The 13,051-nt window shown below is 32.8% G+C and overlaps 1 protein-coding gene across 5 annotated transcripts in view; it reads right to left on the reverse strand.

The window, feature by feature from the left end:
• Positions 1 to 8,265, reverse strand: part of LOC142238210 (putative ferric-chelate reductase 1 homolog) — an 87,535-nt gene extending 79,270 nt beyond the window's left edge. For 2 of the 5 annotated variants that reach the window (XM_075309792.1, XM_075309788.1), the window contains exon 1: positions 8,062 to 8,265. The gene's annotated coding sequence lies outside the window, so the exon portion shown is untranslated. Of the gene's footprint in view, positions 1 to 7,882; positions 8,016 to 8,057 lie in introns of those variants that run through there. The other 3 variants (XM_075309789.1, XM_075309791.1, XM_075309790.1) reach the window with 3 other exon arrangements.
• Between the last annotated feature and the right edge of the window lie 4,786 nt (positions 8,266 to 13,051).

Below are 13,051 nucleotides of genomic sequence, written 5' to 3' on the forward strand. Positions count from 1 at the left end.
AATCTCATATAGTAGATTCTATTGAAAATCTATAGTTAAAGTGTATCACATCATATGAGACAATGATATTCCAAGATAGTCAATCCTAAGTTTAAATCGCAATAATATCCGATATTACGAGAAAACTGTTAACTATACTGTAATAAAAATGTCTGACTTTAAAATGTCAAGCAATAAAAAAACTCATTACGACACATTCTAAAAATGCTTTTATTGCAAAACTTTTAGTGAAACCACAAACTATATTTACATATTAGATATGAGCATGTGACGCAAAGTGAACGTGAATAAAAAAAAATAATTTGGGCGTGATAAATTTTTATTGGAAACATTTTCGTAAAACTTACATCCCGAAAGTGAGTCCATTTGGAGTTTTTGTTCAGAACCGAATAAATTAATGTTTCTCGTCAAATTGAAGAAAAACAATAAAACATATGTAATATTTTTCTGTTGTTCAAGAAAATTTCGTAGTTCGAAATTAAAATTTGCCAAAATGTCCTAAGTTCAAGATGGATACAATTTAGGTAAAATTTACTCATATTAAAAATTGTCAACTAAGAAATTCGATTGTAGTAAAATTGTGTACTTCAAAAAAAATTGAAACCAAGAACCAAAAAAAGGGGGGGTAATTAGCTACAATCACAAAAATGTCCATAAACTAAAATAATATTAAATTGGATATAGAAATTTGCATTGACTTCATTTTTGAGGATACGCCAATAACAATTTTCCATCATGAGAGTGTGGGTGTACATGAAATGAAATGCATTCACTTGCTTATCTCTCCATTATATATGTCAGTAAATAACTACAACAAAATTCAGAAGTTTGCACATGCGCAATAACTTATGGAAAGAAAAACAAATCAAACGTAATTATAACCTCAACTAGTTTGAATCGAATCGAAAACACAAACACCCCAACAAAACAAGTTTACCCAATGACACTGAAATATTTTGATCATACAAAAAATTTTTTATTTTTCTATTAATACCACTTATGAATTTCAAATATTTATGCGATTGTTGTTAATAATGACAATCTGTAGACAACCAAGATTTCTTATACGAATACTAATGGGTATAAGAAATTGTGTGCACTATGGGACCAGTGAATAATAAATTATCCAAAATCAATAACAGAATTTTATTACATTTTATTTTCAAGTTGCGACTGAAATTGTTTGGAATATGTGTACATTTTTTTTCTTCACTAAATTTTGGACACGAATCTTTGATATTTACGTCCCTCCATTAAAGTCATATGCCTTTGAATTAAGGCAAATTTTCTTTAAAGTTCTATATAAAACTATTTTTTATTTAATCTAGAAATAATCTTTAAATTACATATTTGGACTAAAACTAGAAAGCTTCAAATATATGTTAATACTTATTTTGAGAATTTTCCATTTTTGGTTTTTTTATACCCACCACCATAGAATGGGTATAATAAGTTTGTCATTCCGTTTGTAACACATAGAAATATCGATTTTCGCCTATATAAAGTATATATATTCTTGATCAGGGAGAAATTCTAAGACGATATAACCATGTCCGTCTGTCTGTCTGTCTGTTGTAATCAAGCTACAGTCTTCAATAATGAAGCAATCGTGCTGAAATTTTGCACAAACTCGTCTTTTGTCTGCAGGCAGGTCAAGTTCGAAGATGGACTATATCGGCCCAGGTTTTGATATAGTCCCCATATAAACCGACCTCCCGATTTGAGGTCTAGGGCTTATAGAAACCGTAGTTTTTTTATAGGACCATAAACAGGTGTGCTAAAAATGGTGAGTATCGTTCCATGTATTGGTATAGCCCCCATATAGACCGATCTCCCGATTTTACTTCTTGGACTTCTAGAATCCGCAGTTTTTATTCAATTTACCAGAAATTGGAAATCTAGAGGTATTTTAGAACCATAAAGAGGTGTGCCAAAAATGGTGAGCATCGGTCAATGTTTTGGTATGGTCCCCATATAAACCGACCAACCTTGGGCTTATAGAAACCGTAGTTTTTATCCAATTTGCCTGAAAAGGGATATCTAGAGGTATTTTAGGACCAAAAAGAGGTGTGCCAAAAATGATGAGTATCGGTCCATGTTTTGGTATAGCTCCCATATAGACCGATCTCCCGATTTGAGGTCTTAGGCTTATAGAAACCGCAGTTTTTATTCAATTTACCAGGAATTGTAAATCTAGAGGTATTTTAGAACCATAAAGAGGTGTGTCAAAAATGGTGAGCATCGGTCAATGTTTTGGTATGGTCCCCATATAAACCGACCGACCTTGGGCTTATAGAAACCGTAGTTTTTATCCAATTTGCCTGAAATTGGAAATCTAGAGATACTTTAGGACCACAAGGAGGTGTGCCAAAAATGGTGAGTATCGGTCCATGTTTTGGTATAGCCCCCATATAGACCGATCTCCCGATTTGAGGCCTTGGGCTTATAGAAACCGTAGTTGTTATCCAATATGCCTGAAATTGTAAACCTAGAGGGATTTTAGGACCACAAAAGAGGTGTGCCAAAAATGGTGAGTATCAGTCCATGTTTTGGTATAGCCCTCATATAGACCGATCTCCCGATTTAATTTCTTGGGCTTCTAGAATCCGTAGTTTTTTCCCAATTTGCCTGAAATTGGAAATCTAGAGGTATTTTAGAATCATAACGAGGTGTGCCAAAAATGGTGAATATTTGTCCATGTTTCGGTACAGTCCCGATATATACCGATCTCCCGATTTAATTTCTTGGGCTTCTAGAGTCCGTAGTTTTTATCCAATTTGCCTGAAATTGGAAATCTAGAGATATTTTAGAATCATAACGAGGTGTGTCAAAAATGGAGAGTATCGGTCCATGTTTTGGTATAGCCCCTATATAGACCGATCTCCCGATTTTACTTCTTGGGCTTATAGAAACCATAGTTTTTATCCAATTTGTCTGAAATTGGAAATCTAGAGGTATTTTAGGACCATAAAAACGTATCCTGAAAATGTTGAGTATAAGTCCATGTTTTTATATAGCCCCCATATAGACCGATCTCCAGATTTTACTTCTTGAGCTTATAGAAACCGTAGTTTTTATGCAATTTGCTTGAAATTGTAAATCTAGATGTATTTTAGGACTAAAAAGAGGGTACGTATTGGTCCATACTTTAGTATAGCTCCCATAAGAACGATCTTCCGATTTAGCTCCTTGGGTTTCTAGAAACCGTAGTTTTTATCCGTCCATTTGATAAGGCCGATTTCACTTCTTAAGGGTATAGAAGGCGTACTGATCATGAAAATTTTTACTACTCGTAATTATTTAAATAATGGGGGTGAAAATCTATAGATTTTAGATTTCAAATCAAGGCGTTATTTCATCATTTTCTTGCACACTTACAAGAGATGTTAATGATTCCTCTAAAACTCAAACAAAAATCGTCCTTATAAATCCAGAATCTGATATAGTCTTCATAGGTAAAATCTTTACATTTATCTTCGGAATGTGTACTGATTGAACTGCTTTGCTTGGGTGAATACATGTCATCAAACCCCCCTGAAATTTTAAAGGAAACTATAATATTTGATTCATGGTGATGGGTATTTAAGATTCGGCCCGGCCGAACTTACTGCTGTATACTTGTTTTTAAATTAAATGGCATATGTCTTTAAAGTAAGGCAAAATTTTCTTAAAGTAAAGAAAAATATTTTTGATTTAAACAAATAAACATTAAATTAACTAAGATATTGAATTATTGGATTAAAAACTTCATATATAGGCATCTTATATTTAAAGTTTTTTTTTCTTGTGAAATTAAGAAAATATTGTTTACTGTGAAGTGAAGAATCTTTTATAATGAGAAGTAAGTTAAACTTTAATTTATACATTAATAGCTTTGTTAATACATCACAAAAAGGGAATGAGAATTCAAATAATGAAATTTGTATCCTAATTTTAATTTTATAGAGCCAACACTCAAAAAAAGTTTACTTTGATCCTAAGATTTTTACCTTCCCCTAAGGATTTTATTATTGATTCCGAGCCAAAGATGCCGCTTCTTTAAAATAAAGACATTTTTTAAGGAACTAGTATGTAGTTTTAAATTTTGGCTGTATAAACTTAAAATTAGGATATATGTTAGATCTCATTTATCGAAATTTTATTCTAGTTATGCATCAAATTCAAATAGCTGTTCATGCACAAATAAATGAGTTTAAAAATCCAAATTATAAGTGATGCTTCAAAGTAAACAATGTTTTCTGAATTTCATAAAAACCTAAAATCAAAGAATCAAAATAAGTTTTAGCCTATATTTGAAGCTTTTCTATCTTTAATCCAAAGACTCCATATCTCACTTAATTGTAAGATTATTTTTTTTATCAAAAATGTTTTTCTTTGCTTCAAGGAAAATTAGCCTTACTTCAAAGACATACGACTTTAACGGTGGGAAGAAAATTTCAAAGATTCTTGTCCTAAATTTAAAGAATAAATTTATGAAGTAAAGGTTTTAATTAAAATGTCTTTATTGCAACGAAATTTGTCCTTAATATTGTGTAAATTAAGTGTCCTAAAATTTAAGTTGCATAATTTTTCATATTAGAAACATTTAAACTAAACTGTTTTACAAACGCAGACGTCTCGCGGATTTCACAAAAATAAGTTAATATTTTTCAACAAATTCAAGAAAATTTATTCGACGTGTTTTATTTTATTTTATTTTGTTTTAATTTTTTTTTTTTGCTTTTTAATGAAAATTTCGAAGTTTGAAGGAAAAAAAATTGGAGTTTAAAACTGCTAGAATGTCTAGTTTCTTTTTTATTGGTTTTAAGAAATTTGTTGTCTTTTTGCATCTTGACTACAAAGCAAAAAATCGTTCAAATATAGGACATGTTTTTCAACACTTTATTCTAAAGACGTTTTTTACTTGAAACATAGCATAATTTCTACTGGAAATCAAGTCTGAATTTGGAAAATAAAGTTTTCGTTAACTTGTTTTTAAAGAACTTTGATAGCATGTGAAGAAAAAAGCTGAAAAAGCGAAAAAATTAAATTTGCTTCCTAGAGCCAAGTACACAAAACCCAAATTGAAAAGAGAATTGTGTCTTAAAATTATCCTTACATGAATTCTCCGCTTCTTTCGCTCGGAATCAATAATTATTAAAGTAAAGACAAAATCTTTGCAACCGGATATGCTTTTTTTCAGTGCGAATTTAGTACATCTTTATGCTTCATTTGTGTATAACTTTTTCCTGTTTTTTAGTTAATGTAACTAACAATTAATTTTTTTTTTCGCTTCTGAAAATTCCGAAGTTGGAAGGAAAAACATGGAATTCAAAATTGCAAAAATGTCTTTAGTTCCATACGAAGTTCATGATTGGCTCATTATTGGTAAAGTTTACATATTTTAAAAAATTCTGAACTATTTTGTGGAAGACATGAATTTAGAAAATTCTGAACTATTTTGTGGAATACACGAATTTAGAAAATCGTTAAATTTAACTAATTATAGCCAAGGAAACTTTCTCAAGCATACCAATTCCATGAACTAAGGTAGAGTTAAATTGACTTTTGTGAAATATATGGTTCACTTTTTTTAGTGTAGATAGCTTCCTACAAATGTCCTTATTTCAAAGAAATAACGTCTTTTGTTTCGGAATTAATACCAGGGGAAGGTGAAAATCTTTGGATCCAAGTAAACTTTTTTGAGTCATCAAAAATCAGCGCCGTTCTTAATATCTTAGATCCTTATTTTTAGAATTAAAGAAAATTACTTTTTTTGGTTCCATCTTTCCATAGTAATGGGAAATTATACACTTGAGAGAGTCACAAATTTTGCATGATCTCGGTGTTCTAATGGATTCTCGTCTCGATTTGAGTCTCATATTGAATCTTGTGTTTGTGTAAGGCACCACTTGGGGGTTTATTGAAATAGTCTAAAGAATTTAATGATCAGTATCTGACGAAACGTCCCTTCACATCTTTGGTTCGGCCTCATCTGGCGTATGCTTGTGAACTATGGCCTCCCTATTATAAATAGTTTATTACTAGAACCTGTTCCAAAGCAATTTCTACTCTTCGCCTTAAGGGACATAGGTTAAAGTGGCAGCCCGATTAAGATTCAGACTCACTTAGACTATTCAGTCCATTGTGATAAGGATATAGAATGGGATTATAATAATAACCTTCCAACACTTGAGCGCTGGAAATTTATGCTTGATATTGTATTTGTCATTAAATTATTTAATGGAGAAATTAATTCACACTATTTGATAAGTAAATGTAACTTGAATGTTTCTCGTCGTCAAACGAGGAATTTTGTTCCTTTATATTTTTGCCACAAATTAACTCGCTTCAAATCAATTTCAACTCGGTTTATACACTATTTTCGTATTCTGATTCTATTGCTAAAATTAAGCACTTAGTTTTTAATACTTATTTTAATTAATACGTCCAGGTTTGCCATTTATTTTTTCATCATTCTGACCTGTTAAGTACTCGCTCTCTCTCTCTCTCTCTCTCTCTCTGGTGTCTTCAACCTTTTTAAGCCTGTCTGGTTCATTTCTTGCACCTTATTGAGTACCGCGAAGCCCTTACAGAATCAACGGAGTCCTTACTGACCCACATCTCAACCACCGGCAAGTTTGGACTCCTTACTGACTCGCTATGGTCCTTTCTAGCCAATTGTTTAGTATAAATTGACATTAAATAGTTCTAAGCTATATTTTGTCCCGGCTGCTATAAACAGCATAATAAGTAAATAAAAAACAATCACCTTTTTTGTCTATAAATTTACGTTAAATAGTTTTCGAAGCCATTATGCATAGGCTATTTAGAATTCTATGCCGAATTCTTCAATAAAATTGATGGATACTAATTTATTTATTTATCTGTAAATATCTTGTTTTATTCAAATCGCGAAGGCAGTAAAAAAGAAGAAATTCATATATATAAGAGATCCCCTTTGAATTTTAGCCTCTTCTCACTCTCTCTCTCTCTCTCTTTAAGAGAGACCAACAGGTGTTAAGCAAACCGTTAGACTAGGCACGGGGGGTTTATAGATATTATAGAAGGATGGTGTGGGGTAATTTTAGGGTGTAACAGCATCCATAAACCATGAACGCGTAAAAGAAACTAGAACCGGTTTTATGGTATTTCATAGTCAAAGTTGTTTTGAGATGTTTGGGAGATTCTGCGCTCAAAATGCCACAGTGGGTTTGTAATTGTGCTAAAAACAACAAAGTTATCTCACCATACTTGATGGGACAGTGTTTTGTTGTTATTGTTTTGTTTTGTTTTTTTTTCAGACGATTGCCGCGTAGATCTCAGTTTTTTTTTTTCTAATAATGTGGCTATGTCGTGGTTGTTATTGTCTATTAGGAGATTTTCATTGTTTTTTTTTCATGTTTTTAAGGTTGTGTAAGGAGAGGAGACATACCCACATACACTATATGTTTATTTACATCTAATACATATTTGTTCATTATGTTGATGTTTTTTTTTTTATTTTTAGGTTTATGTGATCACGACGGCATGTTGCATTGCCACTTGTATAAATGTTTGTTGTAAACTTGATATTTGTCTCTAGGTTTTTGCAGCAAGCTAGTTTTCACTTTAGTATTCATGATGGCGTATCGCCTCAACATCATCATTGTCTTCATCCATTGTCCAAATTCATTCATGAGGCATGATGCATTGAAATACAAACCAACTCATTCCGAATGTGGCATAAAGTTGTTTGTTGACGTTTCGAATTCGAGACAAACAAAAAAAATTCATCGACGAGACAGCCCAAAGCATTTACAACAACAAATCGCTATAAGACAATGATGATGATGGTCAAAGAAAGGAAAATGACACAAATTATAAGAAACTAAACAGAGGTAAAAACAAAAGTTGGACTCACGCACACGGTAGACTTCGTGGAAATATTGCCAATACAATACTTTCTTCGAAGAAAGTTTTTGGTTTATTAAAAAATAAGCAAAGTATTTTTATGTGTATTATTTTTTTTTTCAAATATATCGTTGTTTGTTATAAATATCATATAAATAATGACAAACAATAAAATTCTCACTCACTCACTTTTTAAATATTATTTTCAATTATTATAATTTTTTAAATTGAATTTTAAATTCAATTTTTTATGTATAGGTTTATTTTCTTTTCTCCTTATTATATTTAATTTTCTTTTCAATAATTCACCGTTCCTTTGCACTTGGCTACTTCGTACGTTTTTCTACCAACTTCCGTAATTCAAAACCTTTCATAACACCGACCGTCAAGTAACTGATTCGAGTTTAGTTACTTCGCGTCCGCAATGTTTGGTGAGACGGTTTGTTGAAGCTTTTTTAAACGTCAGAGATGGCAAGTGTTATATGACGGAGGTTGAGTTATAAACAGAACATTTGTTCATAACAATTTGATGGAATTTGTATGGTAATAGTAGGTTTAAAGTTTACGTCAACTTTTATGAATGTGTGGGATAGTATATAAAAATTTTCCAGGTGAAAATCAAAATAAAAGTAAAAAACATAATAATAATAAATAACGAAGATGTATATTTTCTCGTCAATACTCATTATAACGTGTTATATATCCTCCACTAACATTATCATTTAGTTCAGACTTTCCCCAGCCTAGAACAAATTTTATTTACCCAAACTAAGACAAAATTATTAACAAAACCTAAAAATATGATTAACAATGATTAAAAAAACAATGTTAATGAATATTAATATCATTAGTGGGAAAATTTTCAATTATTCTGTTCATTAGCTACACTCAAAAAAAGTGAACCCTCTATTTCACTAAAGCCAATTTAACTTTATTTTAGTTCATCTAATTATTATGTTTGGGGAAAGTTTCCTTTAGTCTAATAATTTTTTGCGTACGTTAGTGAAATGAACTAAAAACCGGAAAAAATTATACACAAACGAAGCATAAAGATTTACTAAATTCGTACACCTCACAAAATAGTTCTTTAAATTCGTTAATTTTACTACAAATGCGCCCATCTTGAACTTCGTATGGCACTAAAGACATTCCTGCAATTTCGAACTCCATTTTTTTCCTTCAAACTAAAAAATTTTTCAACCAAAAAATTCAACGAATTTTGTTATAACTTCATGAAAATTAGTAGATTTTAATTAAATTTTGCCAAATTTCTCACATTTTTCTTCTTATTTTAATTATTATACCCTAAACCATAGTGGTCAGGGTATAATAACTTTGATCTGCCAAAAAATGTGCCTACCAGAAATATTGATTTAGAGACCTCCTGAGTCGATCTAGCCCTTGGTGTCCGTCTGTCCACACCGAAAAAAAATGTGAACTGTTTTATTGGAAGAATGAACTATCTCGCACGAAAATTGAACTAAATTTTACTCCACATTTTGAGATTTCCACAAAGCGTTGTTAAAACCAGGAAATTTTAATGACCTGTTGTACTTTTTAACTACAGTTCACGAAATTACATCAACTCATAGAAGAAAAAATTAACTAAAAGTAAAGAAGAAAATCATTGGCGCCAAATCATGACCATTTTAACCATACAGTACTTCATTCTTACTATTTTTGGGAATCGTACGAAAATCTTCTTTTGCTGCAGTTCATATTGAACTTATGTGTACGGTCATTGAAATTTATACTCACTTAAATTTCTAAATGCAGACTTGTCTTCAAGTAGTAATTATGCTATGTTTCAAGTAAGAAACGTCATTAAAATAAAGTATTGAAAAACATCTCCTATTTTTGATCGCTTTTTTGTGTGTGGGCGGTGTCAATAAACTTAAAGATTAAAGTTTTCATTAATTTTGTCTTTCATGTAAAGATACCCATTTATAAGACGAATCGCTTATTTATTACACCGAAAAAATGTAAACTCATTTATAGGAAGAACAAACTAACTCGTGCGATAATTGAACTAAATTGTACTCCACATTTTACGATTTGTTCTGTGTAGGAACAAACGACTTCATTGATAAATTGATCGACTTTTGGACAAGGAAAAAACTTCATATCGTCTTCTATGGTAAGCAAAATTCAAATTCGCATTTTAAGGACATAAAATCTTTGGCCTCACGACAATATTTGTTTTTTTTTTCAGTGTAGACTGCGCTTCATTTCCCAAAGTATTTTCTACATTTTCGGCGGTTTGATTTTCTGTTTATGAATGAAGATATATTACAGTAAATTAGTACAACCCATCTCTGAGCCGAAATCACAAGTCTCTCTCTCTCTGTACTCACTAAACTTAAAAAGCCAAGATTTCAGCTCTTTTTTCTCGTTACGTCTCTTACTCATTTGCTGATATTTCATCGCTTTTGGCTTTAGCCTTCCACGATATTATGGCATAAACAATGCTGTTTAGCCAGTTTCATTCATATGGTCTAGAGGGGATTTTTTTCTTCTTTTATTTTCATTATGAGCCAATTTCGTTTTCATCTCGGAGCTAACAGAGAGTTCTCACAGATTTGTGGGTTTTCCATTTGATCTCCTCTTATGGCAAAATTGAAGTATTAGTCATGGAGAGATTGCCATGCAGCATCTGAAAGTTTTGTGGTGCTAATTAATGTAAATATATATGTGCAACAGGGTGCCGGAAAGTTAATGTCCTCATTGACCCGGATTAAAATTGTCATCTTTGATTCGAATATATCGAGACAAAATTTGTGGGACATAGTTATGCGCTTTACAGACTATCAGTTATTCCGGACGGAATGTCGGTGTTTGTAAAGAATCTTACAGTGTGTCGGATCGATACGACTTGTCGGCTATGACTAAATAATCGTTAAATGTGTTGTCGATCCCATAAACATGCAGCAGTATCGATTATGCCTTCGAACTTAACTTATAATGTGCACAATATATGGGATATGTTCGACGCGAACACTGTCGTCCGGTAAAGCGCATTAAGAGTGGTCGAAGGTCGAATCAAATGAAGAGAATCTATTTTTGGTTCTTATAGCACCGATGGATGCCATCATCGGCCTGTCATTACTAATAGAAAGTTTTGGAATCAATCATGTGTGTAGAATATTACTCACGCTCAGAATTGATATTTGAGGGCGAACCTAATGACGAATCTTCAGATGATTGCTACCATGGAAGAATCGAGTTAATGTATATAAAGTAATGCTTTATGTCATATTTAGGAGGAAAATGCGTATAAAGGTATGCCACGGAAGTTGTGTCGAGTATTCGGTTTATTTTTATACCATGGTCGTTGATCCGTACATCATCAGATCATTGCTCAGAAAAAGTATTGAAATAATTATTGGAAATTAAGTAAAGTGTGTACAGCAATAGAAGCAGGAATGGGGTAACGGAATATGTTTAAGAAGCTTTGAAATACTCAGAAGTGCCACCAGCGTACCTGAAAGTAGATAAACCACTACTGAGAAAATTTTGGCGTTTGTCGAATTGGTAGAAACTACAGAATAGACTCGCAACGGTATCGTATTTGCAGTTGAAAAGTACTATAAGTAGAAATGCCTGTTTAGTACCACCACTCAATGCTAATGCTAGAATTGGGCTGAGCAGCAAGGCATGGTGGCGGATGACATCGCAATATTGGTATCGAGAAAATTCCTGGATGTGATCTCAGATCTGTGTTGAGTGACGCTTTACAGAATCATTCCGGCTGGACTGTGAACCGTGGAAAAGTAAGTGGTACTCTTCACCAGAAGAAAAAGATTATTGAGTCCCTCGAAATCAGTAAGATATTTGGGAGTTCTGTTGGACTCTAAACTGAACTGGATGGAAAATTCCGCAGGCCGTATAAGGAAGGTCTATGCGGCATTGTACTCATGTCACAAATTGGTCAAGGAACGATGGGGAATGCGACCTTCCCTTTTTAATTGGCTTGCGATTACAAGTCCGTTACACGTTAGATAGCGATTGCAGTATATTTCAGACGGAATTTTCTGCGATCACGAAAGCTGCTGAGTCGCTGTTATGAGGCCGGTATTCAGAAGCAATATCAGTTTCTTCATCGACAGTCAATCAGCTATAAAAGATTCGGACACAAGATCTAAGGTAGTCAGCCGCTGTCGTAGAGAACTTAAGGTTCTCACTGAACAGTATAATGTACCTCCGAGTTGGGTACCTGGTAACTGTGGTATAATGGGAAATGAAGACGCACATATTCTGCCTAAAGGTTCAATTACACACCATGCGTCAATCCGTGCGTTGATTGAAGGGTTGATTTTTTTCTGCGAAGATATCTTTACAGGAATCATGTCAAATGTAATTCTGATGGCAATGAACAGACAGGCATTGCACTTTTTAAATGGCATTCTAACTGGACATAACAAGCTTGGGAAACATATGGTAAGAAATGGCTTTAAAGATGATGATATCTGCAGATGGTGTCTGGACCTGGAAGACTCGTACCACTTCCTTTACCAGTATCCAGCATTATCATTTAGAAGAAACAAGATACTGGCCTCCTCTTCCTTTCATGTTCTCACCGATCTGCGGGAGTGTAGCTTAAGGAACATACTCACCTTCATAAGAGCATCTGGATGGACCTTTAAAGCTATTTTAAGGGAGACGAGCGAGGAGATCAGCTCAGGAGAAAGAAGTTGAAAATCACAACTGACCTATTGAAGTCTAAGTGGACATGAATTCAATTCAATTAAAGAGTTAATGTCATCCTTTACAACCTAACGTAACCTATATGAATCCGAAATTACACTGGTTAAAAACTATTTTGTCCATTTTATGATAAATTTCATTTTACATATACAAAACCATAAATATTTCCGGTGAAACCGTATTTGAAGATTAACTACAAAAATGTAGTTAGTTTTCACCATAAGGGCCATTTTCATGTAGCTCCGTTAGGCTTTAACTGCCAGTTAACAGAAAGTAAATTGCAAATATTTTCTCTCCGATTAACTTTAACTGAAAAATTTTCGTCAGTTAAGTTCCTAACTGGCTTATGGAATATAAAGGCAACATGACAGCTTCGTCTATAATACGGTTTAAAAGTTGGTTAGTTAACGGAACACTAACGGAGCTTTATGAAAATGGGGGTAAATAATACATGTTACTTAGATGTTACGTTACC

This window comes from Haematobia irritans, chromosome 5 (genome assembly GCF_050003625.1).
Source record: "Haematobia irritans isolate KBUSLIRL chromosome 5, ASM5000362v1, whole genome shotgun sequence".
Taxonomy (NCBI): domain Eukaryota; kingdom Metazoa; phylum Arthropoda; class Insecta; order Diptera; family Muscidae; genus Haematobia; species Haematobia irritans.